Genomic DNA, 13,546 nt, shown 5'->3' with positions numbered 1-13,546 from the left:
GCATGTCTAGAAAGATATGGCTTCAATCTGGTGCATTTGGCCAAGTGGAACTGACCGAAGCGACCCTTAAATGGATCCTAACTAGTTAGACCAAGGTTTAGTACTAAGCTCCGTGGATAGGACTATTCGGAAAACCTTGAAAGGTTTGTTACTTCTAATGATGTCCAAGTGACTCACCAAGCTTAGAAGTTTATCCGAAGAATGCCTATTTGTTGAGACCAAAGCTAAACCTGAATCTAACACAAGTTAAACCAAACTCTATAATTAAATCTAATTCATCTCACAAAATTATAGGATTCCCTGATTGAAAACTTAGATCGGGTGAGATGACTAAGGATCAAAACTAAATTTTGAATTAAATTAATTAAATTAAATTTCGAATTAAGTTAATTAAAATAAATTTCGAATTAAGTTAATTAAATTAAATTTCGAATTAATTAAATTAAATTTCGAATTAAGTTAATTAAATTAAATTTTGAATCAAATTAATTAAATTAAATTTCGAATTAAATTAATTAAATTTCGAATTAAATTAATTAAATTAAATTTTGAATTAAGTTAATTAAATTAAATTTCGAACTAAATTAATTAAATTAAATTTCGAATTAAATTAATTAAATTAAACTTCGAATTAAATAACTAACAAGAACTACGATTAATATATGTTAAATTTTAAATTAACTTTAAAAATTATTTTAAAATTAAATTAACTTTAAAAATTATTTTAATTAAATTAACTTTAAAAATTATTTTAAAATTAAATTAACTTTAAAAATTACTTTAAAAATTAAATTAACTTTAAAAATTTATTTTAAAATTAAATTAACTTTAAAAATTATTTTAAAATTAAATTAACTTTAAAAATTATTTTAAAATTAAATTAACTTTAAAAAAAAATTTATTTTAAAATTAAATTAACTTTTAAAATTATTTTAAAAATTAAATTAACTTTAAAAATTATTTTAAACTTAAAAATATTTTAAAAATTTTATATTTAACTTAATAAATTTAACTTTAAAAATTTTATTCTAAACTTAAAAATTATTTTAAAATTCTTTAAAAACTCTTTTAAAAATTCTTTAAAAACTATTTAAAAATAAAAAATTTCTTTAAAAAACTCTTTTAAAAATTCTTTAAAAATTATTTCAAAAATTCTTTAAAAACTCTTTTAAAAATTCTTTAAAAAATTATTTTAAAATCCTTTAAAAAAAACTCTTTTAAAAATTCTTTAAAAACTATTTTAAAAATTCTTTAAAAACTATTTTAAAATTATTTAAAAACTCTTTTAAAAATTATTTAAAATATTATTTTAAAATTCTTTAAAGACTATTTTAAAAATTCTTTAAAAACTATTTTAAAAATTCTTTAAAAACTATTTTAAAAATTCTTTAAAAAATTCTTTTAAAATTCTTTAAAAACTATTTTAAAAATTCTTTAAAAACTATTTTAAAAATTCTTTAAAAACTATTTAAAAATTCTTTAAAAACTCTTTTAAAAATTCTTTAAAAAGTTATTTTAAAATTCTTTAAAAACAATTTTAAAAATTCTTTAAAATCTATTTTAAAAATTCTTTAAAAACTCTTTTAAAAATTCTTTAAAAAATCATTTTAAATTTTTTTAAAAAATTCTTTTAAAAATTCTTTAAAAACTATTTTAAAATTCTTTAAAAACTCTTTAAAAACTGTTTTAAAAATTCTTTAAAAACTATTTTAAAAATTCGTTAAAAATTATTTTAAAATTCTTTAAAAACTCTTTTAAAAATTCTTTAAAAACTCTTTTAAAAATTCTTTAAAAACTATAATAAAATTCTATTAACTTTAAAAAAAATTGTAATAATAATAAATTATTTCTTTAAATTATTTTCACTTTAAAAATTATTATTTTGACTTTAAACTCATTTTTAATCTTAAACAACATTTTAACCTAAAAATTATTTTTTAATTTAACTTAACTGTAAATCTTATATTAAATATTCTTAGCAAATATTTTCAAAAGCTTTATTTTAAATATCAGGTTTAGGGGGAGGATTAAATCAATACTTAGCACCTAAATTATTTTCTCCACCTTAAAATTTGTTTTGAAATTGAATTTCGGTGTTCAAATTTAAAGGTTTTACAAACTTAGTCAGTATTGAAAAGTAGATTTTTTTTCAAACTTAGTTTTGAAATCCTTAATCTTGAGAACTTATCTTTTTAAACCTATTCTTGAAAACTAGTTTCTCTAAAACTAAATTCTTCAATTTGACTTTATAAACTAAGGTTTTGAAAATTGAATCTTTTGCAAACTCAGTCTTGAAACTTTGATTTTGAAAATTCATGTTTGAAAAGTGTTTTAAAAGTTGAAACTTACTTTGAAAATTTGATCTTAAAATTTGTAACTTATAACCCCATGTTTGGAAATTAGAATATCTAAACTTAGCGTTCCTAAACTTAAGCTTGAAAATTAGCTTTCAAAAATGTCTCTTAAGTTTACAAAGTCAATTAATTTTGCAGATATTATCTTTCAAAATTACTCAAAATGTACTAAATACTAAGTTATGTTGCTAAATTAGCTATTTTCAAAACTTAGTTATTTTACAAAAGTTAAGAAACAAAAGCTAAATTACTATTTAAACTCCCCCAAGTTACCTTGACATTTTTTTTACAAGTTTTACTTTTTCTGCATTCCAAAATTACTTGGCTTAAGTCCGTATTTGATGAATGCCAAAGGGGGAGAGATACAAACTTGAAAAACTAACTTAAAACCTTAAAAACCTCGAAAATCATGCTTGATTTTTGCATATATTTATCACTAACTTAACCAGGTTGTCATTCCATCAAAAAGGGGGAGATTGTTGGTGCGGTTAGCACTAACGGTCTAACTCAGGTTTTGATGAATGACAAATCAGGTAAAGTTAGGTTCGTCGTTATCTAACACTCTGATCGAGTGTGCAGGATAAGTCCAGACAGGTCGACGAGCTGACCAGATGTCTGGCACGAAGTCCAAGCGGGTCGACGGGCTGACCGGACGCTTGGCGAGAAGTCCAGCTAGGTCGATGGGCTGACCGGATAGCTGGCGAGAAGTCCAAGCGGGTCGACGGGCTGACCGGACGCTTGGCGAGAAGTCCAGCTAGGTCGACGGGCTGACCGGATAGTTGGCGAGAAGTCCAGACGGGTCGAAGGGCTGACCGGACGTCTGGCAGGTAAGTAAGGTAAGTCACTGGAGGGGAGTGACTGCGAGGACGCGTTCCCGGGAAGGGAACATTAGACGTCGATCTGGCTGAGATCCATTTCGGATGTCTAAGTCGAGATCGTGACTAGATTCCGGTCTCGGAAAGACGGAATCTAAGTCATACTATTTGTGCTAATTCATACTATTATAAAATGTGCTAACAATCTATTTTGCAGGATATATATTGCCTCGGACTAACTTTGTTTTGCAGGAAAAGGGAGCTTTCTGGAACAAAGTGGTCCGGGCGCCCGAAAAGCAAATTATATCCAGGCCAAGTCGTCGCCACGTGGAGCATCTCGGTTTGAGCAGCTACGTCATATTCCAGGCGCCCGGAAGGAATCCAGGCGCCCGTAGCAACATATAAAAGAAGCCCCAGGCAAGGGCTTCAGAATCATCTTTCACATCTGAGAACTCTGAGATTACTCGCTCTGCTGCTCTGCGCTCCAACGACGCTCACAAAGCTCCGACGACACGTTCCCGGCTCTTTTAAATTCCTTGTCTGTCGGTACAGCTTTGTTTTTCTTTTCATTAGCATCTTTTTGTACTTAAATTGTAATTATCCGAATTGCTAGTGAATTGCCCAACGAAAGTACTCAAGCCGTACGGGCCTTCGAGTAGGAGTCGTCACAGGCTCCGAACGAAGTAAAAACACCCTGTGTTTACTTTACTTTTCCGCTGCGCTTATACTCGATATTTTCGAATCGATATTCACCCCCCCTCTATCGAATCTAACGGTCCTACAGTTTCATCACTGTTTGTAAGCTTTTGCCTTTTGTTAGATTTTGGATAAGCTACTTTGAATAGTTCAATATTTAATGATAAATTTTCACAAGGCTTAAGGACATATAACCCGTTTTTCATACCTGCATGACAAATTTCAAGACCATTTCTTGAAATAGAAATTCCATTTTCATAAAAGGAAATACCAAATAATTGTTCATGCAATTTTGAAATAGAAATCAAATTCCTACAAAATCCAGGAATAAAATAAACGTCGTTCAACACTAAATATTTATTTTTAAAATTTAAACGGGTGACTCCCACTGCCTTGACTGAAACTAATGCCCCATTGCCAACTCTAAGTGTCAACTCCCCATCTGCAAGCTCCCTTAAAGAACTAAGTAACTATATAGAAGAACAAACATGATTAGTGGCTCCTGAATCAACTATCCAGGAGGAGGAGTCATCCTCTACTAAACAAGCTTCTAAGACAAGTAAATCAAATTTACCTTTCTTCTTCTCCTTCAACTCTGCGAGGTATTTTGGACAGTTCCTTTTCCAGTGTCCATCTACACCGCAGTGGAAACATTTTCCTTTAGGTTTCTTCTCGACCTTCTTGCATATGGTTTTGTTGTTCTTAGACTCATCCTTTGTCTTTTTGAATTTACCACCAGATTTACCACCTTTAGCCATTTTTCTCTTCAAACCTTTTGAAGAATTGGGTTTATTAACAATATTTGCTTTAGCCTTGTTCTTCACAAGCCCTAAGATAACTTCAAAGGTTTGTAGTTCATTCAGCAGCTGAGTCATCTCATAATTCAGCTTATTCATAATATAGTTGCTGGTGAACGGGATGAAGTCACTGGAGAGCGAATTCAAAATTATGCTCACTTGTGTACCCTCATCAATTACAGCCCCATGCATCTTAGCCTCAGAAAAATAATTTGTTATCTGCATGACATGATCACGAACATGAGTGCCAAGAATCATTCTAGCATTTGTGTACTTTCTTGTGGCCTCATGATGAGCTTGCTCAGATTGTTGCCAAACATTTCTTGCAGAGATTCCATGATCTCAAAAGCACACTCTTTGGGCTCCATCTTGCTTCTTAGTGCATCAGACATGCTCGCAAGCATATATGCCTTAGCCTTATTGTTGGACGCAATCCAACGATCATACAGTTCTCTAACAGCACGAGCGGCATTTGCAGGTGGTACCGGTGGACATTCCTCTGTAAGAACAAACCTATTGTTCTCACTGACCAACATGATATTAATATTGCTTTTCCACTTAGGAAAGTTTTCCCCAGTCAAAGTATTGTTTGCGAGTAAAGACATAATTGGATTTCCCATTGACATTATTGTTGAATTCAAATAAATAGCATGATTAAATTGTTTGAAAAAAAATATCCATATGTATATATTTAGGAATAGTAAACATGATGTAAGAATGCAAGGATAAAATCAAAAATCCCATATACTATTCCTTCGATAATTCAACTATCCACAAAGAATGATGCCATCGTTGGGAAGGTCACATTGCTTGCTTAGTCAAACCAAGACTCTTCTTGATTAACATATGTGTACCAAAATAACTTTTATTCACACACATATTAACTACCGGAAAAAAATTGGTCAAAGATATAATCAACAATTTTGATCTCATATCTTTATGAGTAAAAACCTTCGTTTCAAATTTTAGACTTAACTCAAGAGCGCCTTGATATTGAATCAAAACGGACACCACCCGCAGGGTAACGAAATCAAAGCGTTAAGAGGCATCATTCTAACTCTCACGGTGCTAGACCAACGAAGGAGACCAATAAATAATTACTCATTATTTAATTTCTTAGATAACTAATTATCCACTAGTCCTAGATTTTAATAATCATTTTATTAATCAGACATCTCATGTCATAATTACCTAGGTCTATAGAATTCTCAATAATTCTAATTAATTGTAACATAAACAATTTATGAATTACAATTATACATGATGTTTGCAACATGCAACAAGCGATATGCTATAATGCACAGAATAGATCCATCTAATTCTAAATGACATATTTCTATTATGAACATAAAACATCATTGAATAATATATGGAATTAAGTTAAAATTGTAATCTTTAATTGCCTCTAATTAATAGTTCATGACCTTGAACTATTTTGTCAAAATTATAAAATTAACTAATTGAATTAATTTTATCAACTTTTGAATTCAAGTATTTAACTTTCGATAATTACATTAATTATCAAAACTATTAAATAAATTAATTATTTCGAATAAATTAATTATATTCCTTCTGGTTTGATGATTATATTAATTATCAAAACTATATCTCACTTTTGATAGTTATATTAATTATCAAAACTATTAAATATTTAAAAATGGATAATTCAATTTTGTCCATTGAAGTAATCGAAATATTTAACTTTTGATAATTACATTAATTATCAAAACTATTAAATATATCAACTAGTTTAAATAAAACAATTTTATACTAGAACAGTGGATCTCTTAGGCTAATAAGTGTACGGTGGAATTAGAAAACTACGTATCCATAAAATCCAAACTCTTTGGTAATTAAAGAAAATAATTTTAGCCTGATCTTAATAATAAAATCAGAAACAAACAGAGTCATAAAATTAGCCAATCACTATCATGCATTAAAAATATATAATACATGACATTTAATCAAATATCAAACAAATCATGTGATCATTCATATAAATAAAATATCATAATATTTTCAATAACCTGCTCTGATACCATATGTTGCTATTAAATTGTTCGATGCGCAACGGAAGGTGTGAAAATAGATTAAACGCCTTTTAAATTTTTTCACAACAAAACAATTTTATTTAGATCGAACAAAAGATCTTGTTTAATTATAAAATATCTTATAATTCAACATGTAAACATTATAATATTTTATTTATAATTCTACAAAAATAGAATCTTTACCTTGAGTTCGCGCCTAAGATTCGCAGGTCGCTGGAGTTCTTCACAGGTTGTCGGAGTTCTTCCAATGCCACGATCTTCCTCTCCAATTCTTCGAATCAACGGATGGACAAAAATGTGGGCTAACTCTTTTAACTTTTCTCACAAAATGAACTATAGAATTTTTCACCAAAAATTCTCTTTTTCATTCTTTCTCCTTTCGAGAGAGAAAGAGAGGTGTATAATATAGTAAGGAGAGAGGAGAACGTGTATTATGAACATGGGAGAGAAAGAGGGAAACGTGTATTATCAAGTGGGAGAGAAAAGAGGGGAACATGTATACAAAAGTGGAAGAGAAAAAATGGGAACATGTATTATAAAGTGAGAGAGAAAATTTATAATATTCGCAAATATTGATTTCTCTCTTTTATATTTTATTCGTAATTAATTTACAATTAGAATATCTAAATACTTGATTTTTCTCTTATATATATTTTATTTGTAATCAAATTACAAATAGAATATCTGAATATTTGATTTATCTCTCTTTTATATTTTATTCGTAATCAAATTACAAATAGAATATCTGAATATTTGATTTCTCTCTCTTTTATATTTTATTCGTAATCAAATTACAAATAGAATATCTCCTTTTAGTAAAAATAATAAACAATTTATTAGTTAATAAATTTTGTGAGAATAAACAATTAATCAAATTAATTATTTAAGAGTATCCATCATGATTATACGAAGATGGTTTGGGGACCATGGACCCATAATTTCAAGCTCCAATAAATTTAGATACAATTAATTAAAGTTCTTTAGCTAATTATCTAATTTATTAATTCCGAGATTATTCCACTAAAATCCGGAATTGCACTCTTGAGAATTATGGAACATATTTACTCAAAAGATTTGAACAGTCCATTGATATAATCATTACATGTCGATTAACCCTCCGTTCATGGTTCACAAATAGAGCTAGGTGAAATTACCGTTTTACCTCTCTATTTGTATCTAAAACCTTAAGTACCATTGATTCACTAGTGAATAGTTAATTCATAATCTAATTATGAATCAGAGCGCTCAAACTATTGAGTGCTAGAATCAACACTCAAGAGAACCATTTTAACATCAGATTCAGATTCTGTATCTATAAATCATATTCCCAGCTGAATGTATAATTGAGTCTCCAAAATGTAAGTGTTACACCTATTATTTAAAATAGATTTTAACAAACAAATCAAGAGACTTGTTAATACAAACAGGGAGTCTATGACAACTCAGGATTTAGATTGATCTACATATGATCATCTTAGCGATGTTGATTCGAGTCTTTGTAACGGTACTTAAACATAGACACTTAAATCACATCTGGTCCTTGTCCTATATAATTATATTATATAAAATGCCTCTGCTTAGTGTCATTACACTGATTGTCCGGATAAGACTATCATATTCATAATGTCAGCAAACTGCATTCATGATTTCCAATTAAAGATCCATACTTTAATCAATCATGAACATTTTAAATATATTATCTATGATTTTAATACTCTTGTATATAACAATCTTATATACTAAAATCATAGTAACATCAATATATTATGGATTTTATATAGATATTCATTTTTATACAAATAAGCATAAAACAATCAAACGATAAAATAAATGATTCTTTTATTTAATTCAGCAATTAATAATAAATATCTATTTTATGGGCATATTCCCAACAAATATCTCCACTGCATTAGCAAACTTATGCCTAGAAAACATAATTCATAAATATCTGCTGTTGTTTGCTGTTTTCTTTTGTTGTTGATATTCTAAAATATTTGTAATTAATATCTATTGTTATTTTTATTTTTGTTTTTTGTTATCTACCTTTCCTTTGTTATCTATTGTTTTAAAACTTGTGTTTGTGTTAATATTTTGTATATTATTTACAACTATTTTGAAGGTATTAGCTCACTGTTGGTTATTTAGTTGTTACAAGAATGGACAAAGAATGGATGTCAAAGGATAGACTATCATGTGAATATGAGTTTGGAGTATAGTCTTTCTTGCAATTTGCAATGACAAATGCTAATGATCGTAATGCAATACCTTGCCCATGTGCAAAATGTGGTAATTTAAAGAAGAGAAATGTACAAACTATCAGAGCACATATGTATTGTAATGGTATAGATTTAACATATCATACATGGATATGGCACGGTGAAAGAGCTACGATAGGGAACTCAAAGAATGATAGTGATCAAGTAGGGTCAGATGAACAAAAATATGTTGCTGAAGACCCAATAGATATGGTACATGCTGCATTTGATAGTTATACCGAGAATCCAACCCAATTCAATAAGCTACTTGAAGATGCCGAGAAACCTTTATATCCTGGATGCACTAAATTTACAATGTTATCTGCAGTTGTGAAATTATTCAACTTGAAGGCCAAATATAGTTGGAGTGATAAAAGTTTCACTGACTTACTTAGTTTGTTAGGAGAAATCCTTCCAGATGACAATGAATTGCCTTTACCTTCTTATGATGTAAAGAAAAGCTTATGTGCATTAGGGATGGATTATGTGAAAATTCATGCTTGCCCTAATGATTGTATCTTATATCGGAAGGAGTATGAGGATTTTATCAATTGCCCTACTTGCGGGATGTCAAAGTGGAAGTTGGGTCAAACAAATACGATAAAGGAAGGAGCTCCTGCAAAGGTTCTATGGTACTTCCCCCCTATTCCAAGATTTCAAAGAATGTTTCAAAATAAGGAGATATCCAAGGAGTTGACTTGGCATGCTGATAAAAGACTTCGTGATGGATACTTACGCCATCCAGCTGATGCACCATCTTGGTAAATAGTTGATCACAAGTGGCCAGATTTTTCTACTGAGGTAAGAAATCTTAGATTGGCCATATCAGCTGACGGGATGAATCCCCATGGTTCGATGAGTTCTGCATATAGTTGTTGGCCAGTTTTAATGATCACTTATAATCTTCCTCCATGGTTGTGTATGAAGGGAAAATTTATGATGCTCACATTGTTGATATCTGGTCCCAAATAACCGGGAAATGATATTGATGTTTACTTAGCACCTCTAATTGATGACTTAAAATGCTTATGGGATATAGGCGTTGAAACATATGATGCATATCGACAAGAAACTTTCTCACTTAGAGCTGTCTTACTATGGACTATTAATGACTTCCCTGCATATGGGAACATGTCAGGATGTATTGTAAAAGGATATCATGCATGCCCTATTTGTGGTGAAGAACCCATTCACAAAGGTTGAAGCATAGTAGGAAGATGTCATATACAGGCCATAGAAGGTTTCTACCTGCAACTCATCCTTATCGAAGGAAAAGGAAGGCATTTAATGGAAACCAAGAGTTTATCCCTGCACCAAAACCATTGAGTGGCGATGAAGTTTTTGAAAGAGTTGAAAGAATTAATTGTCATTGGGGAAAAATCAGTGGGAATATTTAGTCGAAGAAGGATGATGTAAAATCATACTGGAAAAAGAAATCAATATTCTTTGAACTTCAGTATTGGAAACATCTACACATTCGACATGTTCTTGATGTGATGCATATTGAAAAGAACATCTGTGAAAGTCTCATCGGTACGTTACTTGATATTCCAGGAAAAACAAAGGATGGAGTAGCATCGAGATTAGACTTTTTGGAAATGAATGTGAGGATAGATTTGGCACCAAGGATGGGGGAGAAGAGAATGTTTTTGCCAACAACCTGTTATACACTTAGTAAGGATGAGAAAAGAAAGATTTTGAAATCTTTGTTTGGAATACAACTTCTGACATGTTACTCATCCAATTTTAAAAATCTTGTGTCGATGAAAGATTTGAAACTTATTGGCCTTAAGTCACATGACTACCACACTTTAATGCAACAATTACTTCGAGTTGCCATCCGTGGTGTCATGCCCAAACATGTCAGACACACTATCACTCGCTTGTGTTTCTTCTTCAATGGGTTATGCAATAAAGTGATAGATGTCTCAAAGTTGGATGATATGCAAAGAGAGATTGTGACGATATTATGTTTACTTGAAAAGTATTTTCCTCCATCATTTTTTGATATAATGATTCATCTAACTGTTCATCTTGTACGAGAGGTGAAATTATGTGGACCAGTTTGGTATAGGTATATGTACCCATTTGAAAGATACATGAAGATTTTGAAAAGTTATGTGCGAAATCGCAATCGGCCTGAAGGGTGTATAGCTGAATGTTATATTGCTGAAGAGGTTGTTGAATTTTGCTCAGATTATCTTTGTAGTGTGCACACAATTGGGATCCCATTAAGTCATCGACAAATAGAACTTACTAAGCCATTATCGGGTGTTGTGGTGCACTCCACTAGTCATGATGAGTTACAACAAGCACATCGTTACGTATTGGCAAATGATGCGGAGATTGATTTCTATATCGAGTAATTTCTCCAACTTATTAATACTTTCATTTGGTTAGCTTACATTCTATTGGTTTATTTATTCCTAATAATTTTATTAGGGAACACATGGCATATTTGAATGCAATATTTCTTCAAAGGGCTAAGTCCAAGAAGTGGTTACAAGATGAGCATAACTGAACGTTTGCTACTTGGTTACATGATCGTCTAAGTTCCTTTAGTATTACGTATTGACATACATTCATTATCATATTTATGCATAATTAACAATTTATCACATAAAAAATATAGGTTGCACGTGTAGACCCTTCCACTCATCAAGTATAAGAAAGATTGAAATGGATAGCGCGCGGACCTAACAAGCAAATCTTAAAGTACTCTAGTTATTTGATTGATGGGGTTACTTATGCTACAAAAGAGCATGATGGTATACGAGTTGTACAAAACTCCGAAGTCAGCTTAGTCGCAAAGACAATGCAAATTGCTAGTGCAAAGGATAAAAAACCTATTGTGTCAGATATGGGTTTTTATGGAGTTATAGAAGAAATATGGGTAGTTGATTACACCAAATTTCAAATTCCAATGTTCAAATGTAATTGGGTGGAGAATAATAATGGTATTAAAGTTGATGATCTTGGTTTCACATTGGTAAACCTCAATCGAATTGGATTCAAATCCGACTCTTTTATCTTGGCTAGTCAAGGAAAGCAAGTATTTTACATCAAAGATCCTGAAGATCCTTTATGGAGTGTTGTACTTGCAACTCCAAGTAGAGAGTACTTTGAATACATAAATGGTACAGAGGTTGAAGAAACTGGAATCCACTATCAATGTTTTAGCAGATGGTTACCACCAATGGATGTTGACGGAGAAGATGATAATGAACCACCATGCATTCGGGATGACTGTGATGGGAATTGGGTCGACAATATTTAATATTGAACTTTTTACTTTTCAAGATGAGTTTGTAAACAATTTAAATTGATATGTTATTTACCTTTGAAGAATGATATGTTGTTGACAATATTGATATGCAGTGGAAAACAAGTCTGGCAGTGGAAAACATCACTATGGCAACCAGTCCTAATTTCACAGTAACCTAGTTTTGTGAACAACACCACACAAAACATCTAGGAAGTTCTTTTCTTGTATCTGTTGTCTATTTACTTTTTTCTATGATTATTTTTATCATGTCGTTGTGATCAGCAGAAGGTGTGGACTCCATGGAAGCCTCTAGAAAGCATGAAAAAAAAGGTAAGGGCAAGGAAAAAATTGAAACTCCAGCCCCTACCGAAAGTTGGGATGGTAACACAGAGTTGGATTCTACAAACACCCAAACAACAAGAATGTCTAGAGGTCGTACACACCTACATAATCTAGCTAAGCAAAGGATTTAAGGAGTTAGAAAGGATGTTGCATTCAATAAACTTGGATAGCCAATAGGAGAAGCAGCTATTGCAATGCAAAGTTATATTGGTGTGCTGACTCGAGAAAAGGTTCAAATTAGTTACAAGACTTGGAAATATGTTCCAAGTGATGTTAAAGAACTGATCTGGGAATCAGTTAATATAAGTAAATTAGCATGTTTTATCAATTATTATAATATATTTACTGTTTGTCTTAATTTTTTTTAACATATTTTCATTTTTGTGATTTACAGTTGATGTACAATGTTGACCCAAAGTGGAAGAATGATTGTTTGAAATCAGCAAACAATAAGTGGCGTCAATACAAAAGTTATCTCACTAAGACGTTCATTTTAAGTAAGCTTGATAAACCTGAGGAGTTGGATGAGCCACCTATTGACTATGGTATTACAAGAGATACTTGGAGGTCGTTTGTGATTAGTCGCATGTCTGAAGACTTCATGGTAAGATTTGTAATTTAATCTTTTAAAACTTGTTTATTTATATTCAAGTTTAACAACACATGTATCCTCACTAACTAGAAACTAAGTGATCAACAAAAAGAAAGAAGAAAATAACACATGTATCCTCATCGGCTTTCACGTAAAGGATATGAACGATTTGCGGAAGAAATAATAAGTATTTTTTTAGCATATTTTCTTATGAATCCTCCAATTTATTCACATAAAATTATTTGAATTTTCTCTGTGCCAGTGGGATCACTGATTGTGTCTTGCTGTTTTCCCATTTTCCCTACTATTTGGTGGCTTTTCACTGTCAATGTGGTTGCTGAGACGCAAGTTCTATGCAGTAGACACAAATTCTATGCAG

Source organism: Zingiber officinale, chromosome 1A (genome assembly GCF_018446385.1).
Source record: "Zingiber officinale cultivar Zhangliang chromosome 1A, Zo_v1.1, whole genome shotgun sequence".
NCBI lineage: Eukaryota > Viridiplantae > Streptophyta > Magnoliopsida > Zingiberales > Zingiberaceae > Zingiber > Zingiber officinale.
Note: the sequence above shows the minus strand (reverse complement) of the source record.